Source organism: Onychomys torridus, chromosome 8, assembly GCF_903995425.1.
Source record: "Onychomys torridus chromosome 8, mOncTor1.1, whole genome shotgun sequence".
NCBI classification, from domain to species: Eukaryota; Metazoa; Chordata; class Mammalia; order Rodentia; family Cricetidae; genus Onychomys; species Onychomys torridus.
In genome coordinates, this window is record NC_050450.1 from 83,574,058 (window position 1) to 83,591,498 (window position 17,441).

General features: G+C 42.7%; 1 protein-coding gene across 4 annotated transcripts in view; it reads left to right on the plus strand.

Moving 5' to 3' along the window:
* The first annotated feature begins 6,728 nt into the window (after nucleotides 1–6,728).
* Nucleotides 6,729–17,441, plus strand: part of LOC118589786 (speckle type BTB/POZ protein) — a 79,465-nt gene continuing 68,752 nt past the window's right edge. For all 4 annotated transcript variants that reach the window (XM_036197360.1, XM_036197361.1, XM_036197362.1 and 1 more), the window contains exon 1: nucleotides 6,729–6,867. The gene's annotated coding sequence lies outside the window, so the exon portion shown is untranslated. The remainder of the gene's footprint in view (nucleotides 6,868–17,441) is intronic.

The following is a 17,441-nucleotide window of genomic DNA, read 5'->3' on the forward strand; positions in this document are numbered from 1 at the left end:
AGAATCTCATGTCTCTCAGGCTAGCCTCAAACTTGATTTGTGGTTGAGTGTGACCTTGAACTCCTGGTTTCCTGGCTCCATCTCCTTAGTGTGAGGATTACAGGCATGCAATACCAGTCCTGGCTCAGTCAAAGGTTTTAATCCGGACTTACAAATGACTTTAGTTTTTGTTAGATTGCCCTAGTTGCTAAATGAAAAATGGATTAAGGGCTACACAAAAGATTAGGAAAACCGCTGGGCATGGTGGTACACATCTTTAATATCAGTCTTGGGGAGGCAGACCTCTTCGAATTAGAGGCCAGCCTGGTCTACATAGCGATGGCTAGAATAGCCAGAGCTACATGGTGAGACATCCTGTTTCAAACTTAAAAACACAAAGGGAAAGATAGAGAAAAGCAGTTAGGACTTTCTAGGCCCCAACAAAGGAGGCTGTTAGCTACAACTTGAACAGACAGAGAAATGTGTGGATTCAAAAGCTATTTGAAGTTGGAATTTATGGGAGTTCCTGAAAGATTTCATGAGAGGTGCCAGGAGAATAGAAGAATAAGAGATGGTGCCTAACTTCTCCCCTAAACCAGCAGAGAGAGGCTTGGCCTGCCCTAGCCCTGTTGGCCCTCTCTTTCTTCGGAGCCCATGGGCAAGTCTTCAGAAGCCCAGAGTTTGAGAAACAAGCATCCATGGACAGCCACAATCTCTGAGGTCCCTTCCAGTTATAACCTAGTTTTGTTATGGACTGAAAAGCCTGAAAATTGGAAGAATCTTATTTCTCTGGACCCATCCTTTAGTACCTGGTGAGACTCTGTGCCCGAGGAGCATCCAGTAATCACTAGTTGACTTTTCACTTGAGTACCAAACTTCTGTAATTGAATTTTAGATTAAATTCTTAAAAAAAAAAAAGACTTCTAACGTAGAGTAAACTTTCATTTGAAATCAATTCACCTTGAGAAAGTAGAGCCATGGCAAGGCTAATCTAAAGTCATAAAATTCAAAGTAGTTCCTATGTGAGTGGAGGCAGAAAACCTTTTTTTTTTCCTAAGTTAATTATCTACATCTGCACTTAGGTAAATGTTATTTTGGGGCAGATGTCAACAGGTAAATTAGTCTTATTCAAAATGGAAAAGAAAGAAAAAGAAGCCAAGTATGGTGTGGCACACCTTTAACTCCAGCACCCAGGAGGCAGAGGCAGGCAGATCTTTGTGAGTTTGAGATCAGCCTGGTCTACCCAGAAAGCTATAGGCCAGCCAGGGATCCATAATAGACCCTGTCTCAAACAAACAAACAACAACAACAACAACAACAAACAACCTCCCTCCCAAATACACTGATAATAACTCATAATGGAGCATGCAAAGTGCATAAAATTTACTCTCTAGTTTTTTGTTGTTCCTCCCAACCCCAACCCTGCTTGCTCTTTTTCTTCCTTCTTTCTTTCTTTTCTCTCCTTTCTTTCTTTCTTTTCTTTTCTTTTCTTTTTTTTTTTTTGAGATAGAGTCTTACTATAAAACCCTAAATGTCCTGAAACTCATTTGTATTGACCAGTCTGGCTCCAAACTCACAGAGATCTGCCTGCCTGTGCCTCCTGTCTTTAGTATATTCTTTGTTTAAAACAAATATTGTGCATCTAAAATTTATTTTGAAGTGATAAGTTCTGATAAATTTTACAATATTTAATTATTTATTATTGATTTGTTTCTAACAGAGCCTTACTCTGTAGCTCAGGGTGGCCTGGAACTTACGTAGCCCAGGCAAGTCTTGAAATCATGGCAGATCCTCCTGCCTCAACCTCCCAAGTGCTGGGATCACAGGCATGAGCTGCTACATCTGGCTTTAGACCCATCTTGAAAATTAACGACATGTAGATGGTGTTGTGTGGCTGGTCCAAGCCAAAAACTAGGATTCTGATGCGCAGATCCCCTGCTCTCTGTCTGCTGCTTCTAGGATTCAGATGTGCAGTCCCCTGTTCTCTGCTGCTTCTTTGCTTTGTGCTCCACCTTTGAGACAGCATGTTTCCCAGCCATTTTCTCAGGTTAAAAATTCAGAACTTCAATATCTATAAGCTTATTGAAATCAAATACTCAGGTAAGTACATCATTCCCAGCCTTTTGTTTTATTAAAGAGGGAAGTAAAATGACAGAATCCCTTTTATATGCCAAGAGCTTTTGAACAAATACACCATTCAATGCTTTGTATTATCCCATGATGCATGGTCCATTTCACCAAGGAGATAAGGAGAGCATTTGACCTGCTTCCTGCGAGTCCCTTGCCACAGACATCATCTAGGGACAGGAGTCCTGTGCATCATGCTGCTCACACTACAGCAGTGACACCTCACTGCTCCCTTGGTGGTCGAGGTCTCAGATGTGTCCTAGAATTGGTCAGTTAGATGCTGCTACCTGGGGCTTAGGGTTTGCAGCATAACGCACAAAGATGGAGGGAGGATTGCATTCTACACAGCAGTGGTGCTGAGTCTGATGGTGGCACTTAGTGGCACTGTCCTGAAGCTGGATCTTGTCGCCCCACTTTCTGAGAGCATGTCTTCTTCCACCAGCCCTTGGTTCCCAGCCGAATTTCCAAGTCTTTTTCTTGAGCTCTAGCGCTTCTTCAGGAAATTCCAGTTCGGGTGGCTAGAACCCGAGTTGGCACAAGTGCTTGCAACCAGGTACTCTGGTTGAAACGTAAGTAAACTGGCTCCAAGGTCAAAGAGTTTGTTCAAGAGCCATAATTGGCAAGAGGCAGTGTTCTGGCTGGGACGGCCGTGCTGTTGATTTTCCTTGATTCTGTGCTGCCTGGAGAATGCCACAAAAGGGCACGGAGGCACCGAGTAAGCATGGCACACAGATGAGAGTGGTGAGTGAGGACGAACAGTTACCCCCAAGCCCGTGTTCAAAGACACGTGCATAAATAAGCAAGTCTACTCATGCCAGAGACTGAATTGTGTTCAAATATTATCTCACTTCACCCTCATCATCAAATAGTAAGTTGGAAAACGTGAGCCTCATCTATATTTATATCATGGTAAGTGTTAGTGCTGGGTTTGAACTTGAGTATGCAGAAAAGCAGCCTGCTCATTCATTAAGCCACAGCTTCACCATGAAATTTAATCAATCAATGAACATGTTCCCATTGTCAATATTCTATTAACCTCATCATGGCCCTAGAACAACACTGTCAATGTGTTCTTTTTTTTTTCTTCCTTGTTTGTGATCTTACATTGGTGTCCTTGAATGTGTCACCTGTCTCTTTTTCTTTAGGCTTGGACATTGCCAATACACGGGATTGTATTCTCTCCCAGTCTTCATGTATATCCATTCCTACAAAAGATACTGGCATGGCAGCCCTTGGGCTAGATGGGGGTGGGTTGGGGGGATTCGAAGCTGTGATTGAGCTAACAGAAGAACTCTGCAAAGAAGAGAGACTTACCTCCTTAAAGCGATTACCAATAAGATGGGAGTTTATTGTCCTCTTCAGGCTGGCCTGCCTCTACCTCCTCTATGGTTCTGAGAAAAGCTGAGTCTTTTCTTATTGAACTGTAAAATGGAGCCCAGGATTCTTGTTGGCAAAATAAATAAACACCAGACATCTCGGGGTCTTTGGGGACAGATCCCTTGCCCAGACCTGGCTCATGACGGCCAATGAACATTTTGTCGTTTGTGTTTTGGATTAAGAAAATGAGTTCTGCATGTTTCCTAGCATCACAAGGAGCAGTGAATTGAATTGGTGCCATTGTAAGCTTGATTGTTGCTGCATAGATAAAAGCCTCATTAAATCCCTCATGAGGAGAGAAAAATTGTATTTTGAGGAAAGAGGAGCGATGAGGGCTTCTTTGCTTGTTGTGGTTACAACAACAAAACATTAAATGGAGGAAATAATTAAATAACTGAACTTTTTTCTTTTACCCAAACCTTGTCAAGAGGCTGGGTGAGTTTTTAATTAGTGCTGCATTTTCAATAAATCCGGATCGGTACGCGGTGCCGATTCTTTCCTGGATAAGGGAAAGATAATAATGAGAATCTTATTTTTCACTTCCACACTAAAGGGATGCCTGGTATATTTAATCATGCTGTAGAAATCCTGGCAGCCTTCTCTGAGCATGGCCTCTGCTCTAATTACATTTCTAGATTTTAGTAAATTGAAAGGGAAAATGTAGGAACAAAATAATTAAAACCGAAGAGGAAGTGCATATTAAAAAGCAGAAGCTGTTTAAAATTCTTGCACATAGCGCTTCCAAGGACATCTACAATCGTTTAATCAGCTCCACACCAAATCAAAGCTCTTTGTGCAGAGGCTTCTAGGGTCATATCTCAGGTGGGCGGTGTGGTCCTCACAGTAAAATGGGAGTCTCGTTGCACAGAGCTACAGATGGCAATAGGACCTCTTATGGACCTCCAGATCACTGGGGATTCAGGCCCAGTCTGGACAAGCTGCTGGCACAGATTTCATACCCGGAGAAGCCCTCTGCCGTATCCTGGGCAGAGTCTAGCTAAACTGTGAGGATTAGTCTCAATTGTAAGGAAGCTGAAACAGATGTCCATCTTTTCTGCACCTCTTCCCCACGCTCCTTACCCAAGGGGTCTCTCTCTCTCTCTCTCTCTCTCTCTCTCTCCCCCTCTCCCTCTGGTCTTCTGTGAAATCCTAAGTCAAGAGACTAGGTAATTAAACAGCCTCTGTGTCACCAAGGGCTAGTGACTTGTAACTGGTCACTGAGTTACCATTGGGACCTTTTGAATTTGTATAAGGACCAAACACCTTTCTGGCTTCATCAAAAGAGATGAGTGTTTGTTGATAACGATGATAAATAAAATCTAATTGGAAAGTTTCAGGCAACTGCCTAATGGGTGACAAGCACACGAACCACATCATGAGAGAAGCTAGGACCTCCAGTTAAAAAAAATTTTGTTTTGGTTGAGCATAGTGGAGCACACCTGCAATTCTAGCAAGGTGGTAGAGGCAGAAGGATCAGGAGTTCTAAGACAGCCTCCGTTACATAGTGAGTTTGGGGCTAGCCAGGTCAATGTGAGATCGTCTCAAAATATGGACCCCAAACAAAAAACAAAGCAGAGAACAAACAAGAGTAATTTTATCTGGAACATAGGTTGTGTAAGTCCTGGGGTTTTTGGAGTGTTTTGCCCATGACTCCCAGGACATTTAAAACTGGGATGATGGGGTCTGCTTCTGTACTTGAAAGTGGAAGGCAGCTTGGCATTGTCAAGGGTTCTTTCCAATCCCTGTGGCCTGGCTCATAGGCTGCCAGCCTTCCTTGCTGAACAGGCTCACCAACCACATGGTGCCAGGTGGCAAGAGACAGAAGCACAGTCTCCTGGAGACTGTCCCACAGGCCTGGAAAGCAGTAGGTCTCCAGGAAACTATTCCCATGACAGACTGCAACCTTGTTACCTACCTCGTAACCCATTGGGTCACTAGGTTGCTCTCTTGTGTCCAGTGCTAGGTGAATACACGATTTATGTATGCAAGAGAGACAGAGTCTGCTTTGGACTTTGAGAGCTTGATTCAGCAATAAGTTTTTGTTTTTTTTCTCTTAACGTTTAAGGTAAGCAACGAATGTAACAACAAAAAATATCTCATTGCTGACATCATTATTTCAACACAAAGATGATTGTTTTCTTCCTGGGTTAAGATGCTCTGAGATAATTCTACTCAACTCCAGAATCACTTCTGGCCCACGGGAGCTAAGACCTGAGACAGACTGGGGACCCAGGTGTCCTAGCCAATAAATTGTCACAGAATCAGCCTCTTCTCCATCTGGTCTCTCTCTCTCATACACACACACACACACACACACACACACACACACACACACACACCTTCCACCTTTCCCAGAAAGAACGGTCCTTTGGTTATTGTTTTCAAATGCGAATTTACTTATTTAGTTTTTGGAGACGTGGTCTCATCATGTAATTGTGGCTGGCCAAGCTGGACTTAAACTCATAGAACTCCTCCTGCCTCTGCCTCTTGAGTGCTGGGGTTAAAGGTGTGCCACATAACACCTGAGTAAAGTACTTAATAAATGTTAGCATTTGCAGGCTAGACTTGCTGGACATGGATCTCTATGAATTTGAGACCAGCCTGTCCACAAAGAGAGTACCAGGCAAGCCAGTGTTACATAATAAGACCCTATCTCCAAAAACAAAATGTAAAAGTCCTTTTAAAAAAAAAAAAAGTCTCTAGCAATCATTAAAGTCCAGAAAACATTTCACTGGGAGTTGGCTAAAAAAAGAAAGTAACAGCGAAGTCATCTGTGATCCACAAATTGCACATCTAGGTTTCAGTTGTGAAATGCCTGTTGCTGCCCCACCCACCCGGTCCCTGGCTCTCAGCCGCCTCCATTCCGTCCTCGTCCTCGCACCTCAGCGCGATCTTCCACGCAGTGCACGCGACCCCCTCCAAGTTCCCGCCTCTTTCCACTCTGGCCCCGCCTTCCGCACAAATCCCCGGGCTCTGGCACCGCCTCGCGACGCTTGCGCACCAGGGAAGGTAGGCGGAGTCTTAAAGGAGGAGGAGCTGGAGCGCCTTGAGCGGGGCGGGGCGGGGCGGGGCCGGACGGGGCGGGGCGGGGCGAGGCGGGGCGGGGCGGGAAGCCGGGGGAGGAGGCCGCGCGGGGTGGGGCCCGGCGGGTACGCGCTCGCTGCGTCGACGTGCTGACGACAGGACGCCCGGGCCGGTGTGTGTCGGTGTGTATGTGTGTGTATGTGTGTGTGTGTGTGTGTGTATATGTGTGTGTTTGTGTGTGTGTGCGCGCTCCGAGAGTGTGTATTTGTGTATCGGCGGTCCCGCAGGTCCCGGATGTTGCGGGCAGTATGAGGCGAGCGCAGGGGGACAGAGACCAGCTGCTGTCGCCGCCGTTCTCAGGTGAGTGTGAGTGTGTGTGTGTCAAGAGTCGAGGAAGGGGGTTAGCCTGTCGGGGTGCGGGGGTTTCCTTGAGAAGTGACTGACTCCCCCACCCCCATACACACACACACACACACTCACACACTCACACACTCACTTCCCCTCATGTATTATTCTGTGCCCCATTTCCTACACCCCGGTTCCCCGGCCTGAGGAAGCCAGAGCCTAGTCAGCCGTCTGTTCTTCCTACCTCAAGCATTCAGGAAACACAAACGCGCCCCCTGCCTCCAGCCTCCCTCACCATCATATCCCAGCCCCATCCCCCTTGCCAAATAGTGAGCTGTCGCCTGCGGCGAGATGGAGAACTGCGCATGCTCGAATGTGAAGGAGCTCGGGGTGCCTGGTTGCTGCCTCAGGACGCATGCGCACTGCTGTGTTGCAGGGACCTGCGGGATAAAGAGCCCCTTGACCACGCGCCCGCCTTCTTCCCAGGCATTGCTAGACTTGCCACCCAATAGTGAGCTTGTGGCTCCGACCCGAGAGGGAGAATTTAAATTATGTGAGGGATTTAAGGACAAAGCACTATTCGCATCTGGTGTTGCCCTAGAGACTCCCAGGCTACCAACGCCTCCTAGAGCCAACGTGTCCCACGCTGACCCTCCTTTTGAAACTGACTGCGACTTCTAGTTCTAGAATTACTTCCCTTTCCACCACACCGGTCGTCATGCCGAGCCCTTACTACAAACTTCCCCTAAATTTAGGAGTAAGTCTAACTCATTTATTCTGGAAGGGGATTTTGATAGCCTTGTTAAGAAGGACTAAGGGCCATAAAAAAGAAACTAAAGTGGGAATTCCTTTATAGTAAAATCCTGAGTTGCCTTTACAGAATTAGATAAGGAAGGGGTAAGTGCCACACACAGTTTAACACTTGGGGTAACAATAGAACGGAAATGAAGAGATCAGGAGCTTCATCTCAGCCCTCTGCGTGTGTGTGTGTGTGTGTGTGTGTGTGTGTGTGTGTGTGTGTTGGTGAGGGTGGGGGTCAGGGTTCTTCCATGGTGTTTCAGTTTAGCTGTACATTACTGATGTTCTGTGACCATATGAAAACAGAGGCCATCTGAAACAATTGAACAACTTTTTGTCCAGAAGTATTAATTTTAAATAATAAGAAAGAGTGATAATTCTTTCAGTTATGGTCAAAAAAAAAATTAAACTGAGGAACTTTACAGAAATACTTGGGTGACTTAGGACTTGGAGTTTCAGTGGACGGACTATTCTTGGTTCTGTAGTTGGCTGCTGTATTGTCACTCTTAGAAACTTTGTCTTACCTCTACCGTGGGGGTGGGGAGGTTTGTTTTTGTTTTGAGACAATCAGGGTCTCATATAGCCATGGCTGGCCTGGAACTCCTCTGCAGACCAGGCTGGTCTCAAGACTGGACTGCAGAGATCTGCTTACCCCTGCCTCCTGAGTGTTAAGTCTACACCACCACATCTGGTCACAAAGATGAACTCTTTACTAGCAAAAGTTTTGCTGAATTGTATTGAAATGAATAGCTAAATTATTGTTGGGTGGGGAGAATGGAAAATGCAGGGTTATTTTCTGTTTTTCGCTTGTCTGGCTAACCTTATGTCTCAGCTAGACTCTTGGGAGTGGGACATAAATCAGCCTTATTTTGAAATTGCCTTTCCTTTGTGTTCTTTCTTTGGTATTCTCACAAGACTGACTTTGGTTGCCATGTTAACTTTAGGACCTTTGAGTTCTTGGGCTTTAAAGTGTATTTGCACTTTTCACTTCCTCCTTTAACACTGACCTTTATGTGGTTCAGCCGTCTATTGTGCTGTTTCCGGTTGCCATGTTGCACTCGGAGCCAAGGGAAGACATAGAGGCAGCGCAGGGGTTTAGAGGTCAGGGGAGCATATATCATCCTGTGTTGAGGAAGACCTGGACACTCAGGCCACCCCCACCCCCCAGTGAGTATTTTGGTATTTTAGTGACTACACCTTTTAAGGAGTTATTGCAGTGGCAAGTTTGGTAGTTGGAAATACTTAATGTGGCCTACCTTTATACTTGGACCAGGCTCTCAGAGAATCTAGAAGTGGAACTATTGAGGTAATGCTTGACTTTCTTCTAAGTAGGCTTTCTTCGTCTAGGATGCTTTGTTCTTATCTGGAAACATTTCATTTCTAAATTCACTTAAGCCTTATTTAAATTTTTGATGGTGCAAAAGCATGGAATGCTTTTAGGATTAAGATAAGTTGTTAATTAATTCATATTAGTGCAGAAAATTAAAAAAAAAAAAAGGTAATACAAATGTGAAAAGAAATATTCCAAAGGTATACAGTGAGAATGAAAATCCTTCTGTCATTCTGTCCATCAAGTTACCCTCCTTGAAGGCAGCGTCCTCTTCTTCCAGAGTCAAGTGGCAAGGGTTGCATTGTATATGATAGATCATCATTTAGCCAGTTCTTAATAGTAGATTTCCAGAGTCATAATTCTTTTTTTTTTTTTTTCAAGACAGGGTTTCTCTGTGGTGTTTTGGTGCCTGTCCTGGATCTGGCTTTGTATACCAGGCTGGCCTCGAACTCACAGAGATCCGCCTGGTTCTGCCTCCCAAGTGCTGGGATTAAAGGCGTGTGCCGCCGCCGCCCCCCCCCCTTCATAATTCATTTTTCATGTGTACTTGTGTCTATTGGATTAAATTTTTTTTGTGAATGTGCCAGATCAATAGATGTATGCATTTTTAATGTTGGCAATCTTGCTGAATTGTTTTCCACAGAGGTTTATGAATTTATATTATTTCCAGCAGCTCATCTGCGTATTTCCTAACCAACACTACAATAATTTAAAAATAAATCTTAAGTAGGGTTTTCTCTGAGATTTTAAGTTCATTATATAGCTTCATACGTTTCATTACATTGAGGAGTTGTGGACAGATTCTGTCACTGTTCTGTACATCACGGTATTAGAGACTGTGTACGCCTCCACCAGAGAACAATGCCATTCGAGTGAAGTCATATACTGGGTAACAGTAAACCCATGACAGACAGTACTAGGAAGGCATAGAAGACCTGTATCCCAGTTCCTTCCCATTCACTCAGATTCTGGTTTCTTTCTGTGTAACTCTAAAAACTTCTGTGATGTTTTGGGTATCCTTTTGGTAGCTATGAAAGCAAGTAGGCTGCTTTTTGTTGTGTTAAGAAGGTAACTCAGTTGTTAAGGTACTGTCTGTTATCTCCACCAGAATGTTGGTCTTAGCAGTCTTCTGATTGCAGAATACCTTACTGTGAGCTGTAAAGAAATGAAAAGCAGAGTATGTTGGAGCACACCTTTAATCCCAGTACTCAGGAGGTAGAGGGGTATATTTCTATGGGTTTAAAGCTAACCTGATCTACATAGTTAGTTCTAGGCCAGCCAGAACTTCATAGAGCCAGAGCTCCCATCCTGACAACCAACCCCCTCCCCCAAAAAAGAAAGAATGAATGAGAAGATGTCTGTGCTTAATAGATTTTGATCACTGGAAAACCAGAGGTACTGAATATATGAAATAATAAGAGTTCGAAAATAAAATGTAAAATAGTATGCTTGTGTTTTGTGCTGAGAAGACCTTCGAAGGGGTGACCAAGGGTTGAAGGAAAGTTTGTTTTAGAGGGCTTTGTGGAGGAAATGTATGTTGACGTTTTTGTTTTTTCCAACTGTTGAAATGAACGTTTAAACATACAGAAAAGTAGAAAGTATGGTACACTTATTACCCTTCTGTCTATTACTGTGATTGTTCACATTTTTATTGCATTTTAATTTTTTTTACTTTGTTTTTCCAAACGGGGTTTCTCTGGGTAGCATGACTGCCCCGGTCACTATGTAGACTAGGCTGGCCTTGAACTTAGAGATCTGCCTGTCTTTGCCTCCCAAGTGCTGGGATTAAAGGCATGTGCCATTACTGACCAGTGTATTTTAAAATTTATATGTGATTTATATTGCAGATATATTTCACCCCTTAGATGGATCTCCTTGAAATACTTGATTATTCTTACAGTATTTGTCATAAGCCAATTATAAGCAATTTTAAATTTTATCTTATATTTTGAGACAGGGTCTCACTATGTAGCCCTGGCTGAACTAGAGTTCACCATGTAGACCAGGCTGGCCTCAAATTCATAGGGAACCACCTGCCTCTGCCTCTTAAGTCCTGGAATCAAAGGCAAGCACCACCACACTTGCTGCTGTTTGCATGTTTCTCTCTTCAAACATGTCTCTCCAGTTGCAGAACCATTTGAAGTTACTCAGGATTAGTGGTTTTTGCTTTTTGAAGAGACCAGGACATTTGTGTTCCAAGGTACATTATCTCTGATTTTCTGATTTGTTTGTTTGTTTGTTTTAATAATTTATTCTTTTATCAGTACAAGCTGATATTGAGACCTAAAGGCTTGGTTAGGTTCCTGTTAAACAGTTTAGGAAGCATAGGACCAGAGCCCTCTCTTAATTATGTGGGGTTTGGTTGGATGTTTTAGGTGATGGAGCAGAGACTCTTGAGTGAAATTTCCTTCTTTTTTAAATAGGCAGGTACTCTGGTGAGTGGTCCCACTCTGGCACTATGCTGTTGTTTTTCCAGCAGCCTTTCTCCTGAGACAGTGGTTCTTACCTTAGCCAGTTAATTCAGTAGTTGCAAAATGGTGATTTTAAGATTCGGCCATTCTTTTCCTTTGACTAGTTTTGGGTTTTCTGTAAGACTTTTCCTTATGGGTTAGTAAATTACGATTTCTACAAAAAAGTTGAGATGAATCTTTCTTTCCATTTAGTATTTTCTGAGTAAGGAGGTGTAATTAATAGGCAGTGAGAAAGACTTATGAAGGCCACAGACAAATGGCAGTCCTGGGGATTTATTAAAGGCCTGGAATGTGGGAAGCAAGTAAGTGCTGTACCTTGGGTTATCCCCATAGCTCAAATAATCATCTTTACTGGTAACAAATAGTTTCTTTTCTTTCTGTTAGTACCATCTTGCACGCACAGATTTTAATGTATTGTGTCTTACCAACATTTACAACCTTTTTTTATGATGCACAAGATGTCCCCTGTCTGGCATCCTCTCAGCTCAGTGTATAAGCGCATCCTGCTTTCTGGCACAAGAAGCTTCTGACCCTTTGTGTATTTTCTTCTGTCCCAGATGTGCAGCCCTCACTTTTCCTTTTTTTTTTTTTTTTAATTAAAAAATTTTTAACCTTTATTTTTATTTTTTGTGTGTGGTGTTTTGCCTGTATGTATGTCTGTGCACCATGTGAATGCAGTATCCTTGGAGACCAGAAGAGGGAATTCCTTGAATAGTTATGAACTGCTGTGTGGGTGCTGGGAATTGAACTTGGGTCTTCAGATGAGCAACCAGTGCACTTAGCCATCCAGCGATCTCTCCAGCCTCCCACTTTACCTTCCTGTAGCTTCTCTTTCCATAAATAAGGCTGTTCATGTCCCTTATGGGGTTCTGCAGCTAAATTCTGAAACACAAAATTCCCCTTGTTTTAACTCTGTGTACCTAGTTTCTGACCCCCTTCTGTGCTGCTGCCATTGCTGGGTCTAGACTTTAGAACCCACAACTTCTCTGTCTTGAATAGTCTTTGGAAAGATAGGGAGTGTCCCAAGGGACACTGGCTGTCTTCCACACCAACATAAAGGTGGCTGGAGAGAACCCTGGAGTGGTTTCCGTTTTGTTTTATTGGTTTTTTTTCCACAGCAATGTTGCTTTTTTTCCCCCTGAGGTGAGCTATAGAAATGAGGGCTTGACTTGCGTGCAGGAAGGCCTGGATTTGTTTCCTGGCACCACATAAACTGGACATGCTGGCCCACAGCTATGATCCAAGCATTTGGGAAGTAGAAGCAGGAGGATTAGAAGTTGAAGGCATCCCTTAGGTACACAGGGAGTTTGTCACACAAGCTTTTTGGAGCATGTGGTATTCTAACATTATATAAAAGAAATCTTTGTGGGTATATATGTATGGATTTGTTTTTCTTTCCTTTTCCTCGTTAAAAAGCATTTCTTTTAAATTTTCCACATATATTTCTCTACAAGAGTGTTATGTAAGATTCTGCTGTTATAGCATATTTTTTTCATTATCATTAGATTTTCATCTTTCAAAAGGAGCAAGACAAATTGTTCTTAATTAGGGAAAAATTTCAGCCAAACCATGACCTCTCATTCCCAGTTGTCTTCACTCAGGGTCTGGAACATTGCTACATCCTGTGATATTGTGTACTGTAGACTCAGGAAAAATGTCTGCTCATCTGAGTGCTTTCTGCAACTCTGAAGGCACACTAATGTCACACAAATAAAAGATACAATAGAACCACATTTAGTAGCTGGTTTTGGGGTTTAGACTAATTCTTGTCTTAGTAAAAAATGTTTAATTAGACTCTTCCCATGCAGGGATATTTTGAATAATTTCACAGATTTCAGGTTACTCAAAGCCAGACAATAATAGTATTCTGATACTTATCTGAAATTCATTTTCCAAGTTCTTTGTAACATCTTGTCATATTTACACGTTTGTTTATTCCCAATCTGGCTTCATAACAATACTGGCTCCACATTAAATTCTGCTGTGTATTTGAGGAAGCACACCTGTTTCTTGTGTTTGTTTTCAGGCATGGTAAAATTACTCTGAAAGGCTGTGTGGACACGTTTGCTAATAAATTGGATCCGGTTGCTTTTTTTCACTTTTGTAAAGCTCCTATTACAGGAAAATACTTTGAAAGTAGAATTGTTTTTTATGCTTTATTTATTTTTATTTCATGTACATTGGTTTGCCTTTATGAGGGTGTTGGATCCCTTGAAACTGATGTTACAGACAGTTGTGAACTGCCACACGGGTGCTGGGAATTGAACCCGGATTCTCTGGAAGAGCAGCCAGGGCTCTTAACCATTGAGCCATCTCTCAGCCCCAAAAGTAGAATTTTGAAGGAATGCTTAGGCCATCATTCTTACTGCTGCAGTCACATTTATTTTTAAATTATAGTTATTTATTTGAGTGTGCCAGCGTGTGAATACACTCTACAGTGTGTGTGGAAGTCAGAGTTGGTCTCTCTTTCTGACGTGTGGGTACCGGGATGAGACTCCAGTTGTCAGCTTGGAGACGGCCTCTTTGCCAGCTGAGCCGTCTCATAGGCCTCATAGGCACATTTCCAAAGAATTGGCCAATAGCTGCCTAGGTGCTCTCTGTGCACAGCAGAGTTGGTTGTGCAGCTTATGGGAGCTAGCTACAGACCTCAGCATGGACATTCAACATGTATAAGTCTTCTTTGATACAAAGAACTTTATCCCTGACTGTTCCTGAGAAGCTGCTGGCATAAATTTTCCTGTCATCCTGAGCTACCTTAAAGAGGACTTGCACAAGTTTTCCCAGCACTTCTAATTTCTCCTGTCTGCAGATCTGCTTTTTTATTTGTAAGAAGGAAAATGTACTTGTAATTATTTATCTTCTTACACACACACACACACACACACACACACACACACACACACACATTTTCTTGATTTTTATTAGAAGTTGGGTAGAATGGTACACAGCTGTAGTTCTAATACTTGGAAAGAAGGTAGAGGCAACAGAGCAGGATGCCTCAAATTCAAAGTCAGTCTGGTCTATGTATGGAGGTCTAGGCCAGACAGGCCTTCATAGTGAGATCCTACCTTAAAAACACAAAAAGTTGGGGCTGGAGAGAACTCAGTTGGTAGTCTGAATTGGGATCTTTAGCACCTGTTAAAAAGCCAGCTTGACACCTTGTATCCATAATTCCAGTGCTGGGAGGCAGAGACAGGAGGATTCCTGGGGCTCTCTGGCCAGTCAGTTTAACCAAACCAGTGAACTCCAGGTTCAGTGAAAGACTCTGTCTCAAAACACAAGGTGAAGTGATTGAGGAAGATACCTGACGTTGACTTTTGCTTCCACATGTACCCACATTCAGTACCCCCAACTAATCATCTTAAATATAAAATATTTCAAACATGTAGAAAAGTATAAGGAATAATGCCACTCATACTATCACCAAATTATATAAAAATCTCTCTGTGTGTATCTGTGGAGGCCAGAGGACAACTCTGGTTATCATTCCCAGGGACACTGACCATCTTCTTTGAGACAAGGTCTCTTACTGGCCTGGAATTTAGCACTTGGTGTAGGCTGGCTGGCCAGCAAGCTTCCCTAGGGATCCTTTTGTCTCACCAGCACTGGGGTTACAGACCTGAGCCATCTGCTCAGCCTTTTTTTTTTTTTTTAAATTTTTTTTAAAGTCTTATTTAAAAGATTTATTTATTTTTTAGTTTATGAGTGTTTGCCTGCAAGTATATGTATGTACCATGTGTGTCTACAGAGGCCAGAAGAGGCTGTTGGTTCACCTGGAGCAGAAATTATAGGTAGTTGCAGGTTGGTTGCCATGTGGGTGCTGGGACCCAAACACTAGTTCTCTGGAAGAGCAGCTAGTGTTCTTAACAGCTGAGCCATTTATTTCTCCAGCCTGTGCCTGACATTGTTACATTGACTTCCAGAATCTAACTTAGAAATGCTCTGATAATAGGTATACAAACTTCTCTTTAAAATGCTGCTCTCAATTCTTTAGTGTATATAGCTAGAGTTAGAATTGCTAGATCGTATGGTAATTCTATTTTTAATTTTTTCAAGCTCCTTTATTCTGTTTTCCATGGTGCCTGTACCATTTTACATTCCCTTCAACAGTACACAGACGTTCCAAGTTCTCTACATCCTTACCAACAGTTTTTTTTCTTCTTGGTAGTGGCATCCTAATGGGTGTTGTTGAATCCTTTTTTAGCTTTATCTTTTACTGAGGCTGAGTTTTAAGTTTTATTTATTTTTAATTTCTGTGTAGTTTTGGTGCCTGTCCTGGATCTCACTCTGTAGACCAGGCTGGCCTCAAACTCACAGAGCACCACCACCATCCAGCTACTTTTAATTTCTTAAAGATTTATTATAATTTTGTTTACTTAGTGTATGTGTCTGTGTGCTGTGAGTATGCAGGTCGCCATGGAGGCTGGAAGAAGGCGTCAGATCCTTTGGAGCTGGAGTTACAGGTGGTTTTTGATTTACAGGTGACAACTGAACTCTGGTTCTCTGGAAGAGTGCTCTTAACTGCTTTAACTGCTGAGCCATCTCTCCAATCCGCAAGGTTTGTTTTGAGACATAGTTGTACTCCCTAGCCCAGGCTGGTTTGAAACTCATGATCCTGCTTTCTTAAGTCTCTCAGGTGCTAGATTCTAGATTACAAGTATGAGTCATCATGACCAGCATAAACTTTACAACAGTCAGATTTATTTTGTTCTCCTTTTGATGTTTGTTTGAAACAGAGTCTTGCTGGCAGTATAACCTAGGCTGGCTTCAAACTTGTGATCTTTCTGCTTCAGGCTCCCGAGTGCTAGGATTGCAGGCATATGCCACCACACCCACACCTGTTTTTTTTTTTTTTTTAATGGGTGTATGTGTGTCTTACAGAAGGAATTCTCTTTGATATTTTGGGGAAATTAAGTCCTGTTTTCTCCTACGTGTTTTATAGTTTTGCTTTTTACGTATAGGTCTCTACCTGTAATTTATCTTGATACTCAGCATGAAAAAGATAAAACATTTTTCTATAAGGATGACCCTAAAATATGGATGTAATTTTCCATGAGGATAACCCAGTGACCCAGCCCCATCTTTTGAGTAATCCCATCTGTTCCCTACTCTTATTCAAATGTCATTTGTGTTTGTCTGTGTAGATGAGGGTTGCCTGTCTGTTTTCTTCTCTGTGTCACTGCTCAGCTTGCCTCTCTTGTGCTGTTAACAATACTGCTTTCATTATCAGAAACTTAGAGTGATTGATCTTATCTGATAAGCAAGGCTTAGTGTGGTGCTATTGTGTTCCCCAAAATACTGTATACCCTAATAAACTTATCTGGGGTCAGAGAACAGAACAGCCATAATATTAAACGTAGAGGTTAGGCAGTGGTAGCACACGCCTTTTTTTTTTTTTTTTAAGATTTATTTATTTATTATTTATTTATGTATACAATATTCCTCCTGCATGGTGCCTGCATGCCAGAAGAGGGCACCAGATTTCATTACTGATGGTTGTGAGCCACCATGTGGTTGCTGGGAATTGAACTTAGGACCTCTGGAAGAGTAGCAGCTGCTCTTAACCTCTGAGCCACCTCACCAGTCCTGTAGCATATGCCTTTAATCCTAGCATTCCAGAGGCAGAGATCCAGGTGGATCTCTGTGAGTTCAAGGCCACACTGGAAACTGCCAGGCGTGTTAACAAGAACTTTTAATCCCAGGAAGTGATGGCAGGGAGCAGAAAGGTATAAAAGGTGTGAAAACCAGGAACTAGCTGGTTAAACTTTGAGGCTTTTGAGCAGCAGTAGTTCAGCTGAGACCCATTCAGATGAGGACACAGGCTTCCAGTTTGAGGAAATTGGGAAGGTAAGGTAGCTGTCGCTTGTTCTGCTTCTCTGATCTTTCAGCATTCACCCCAATACTTTTCTCCAGGTTTGTTTTTATTAACAAGACCTTCTAACAATTCGTGCTACAGCTTAGTAACTCTTTATGTTTATCAAGGTCCTTGA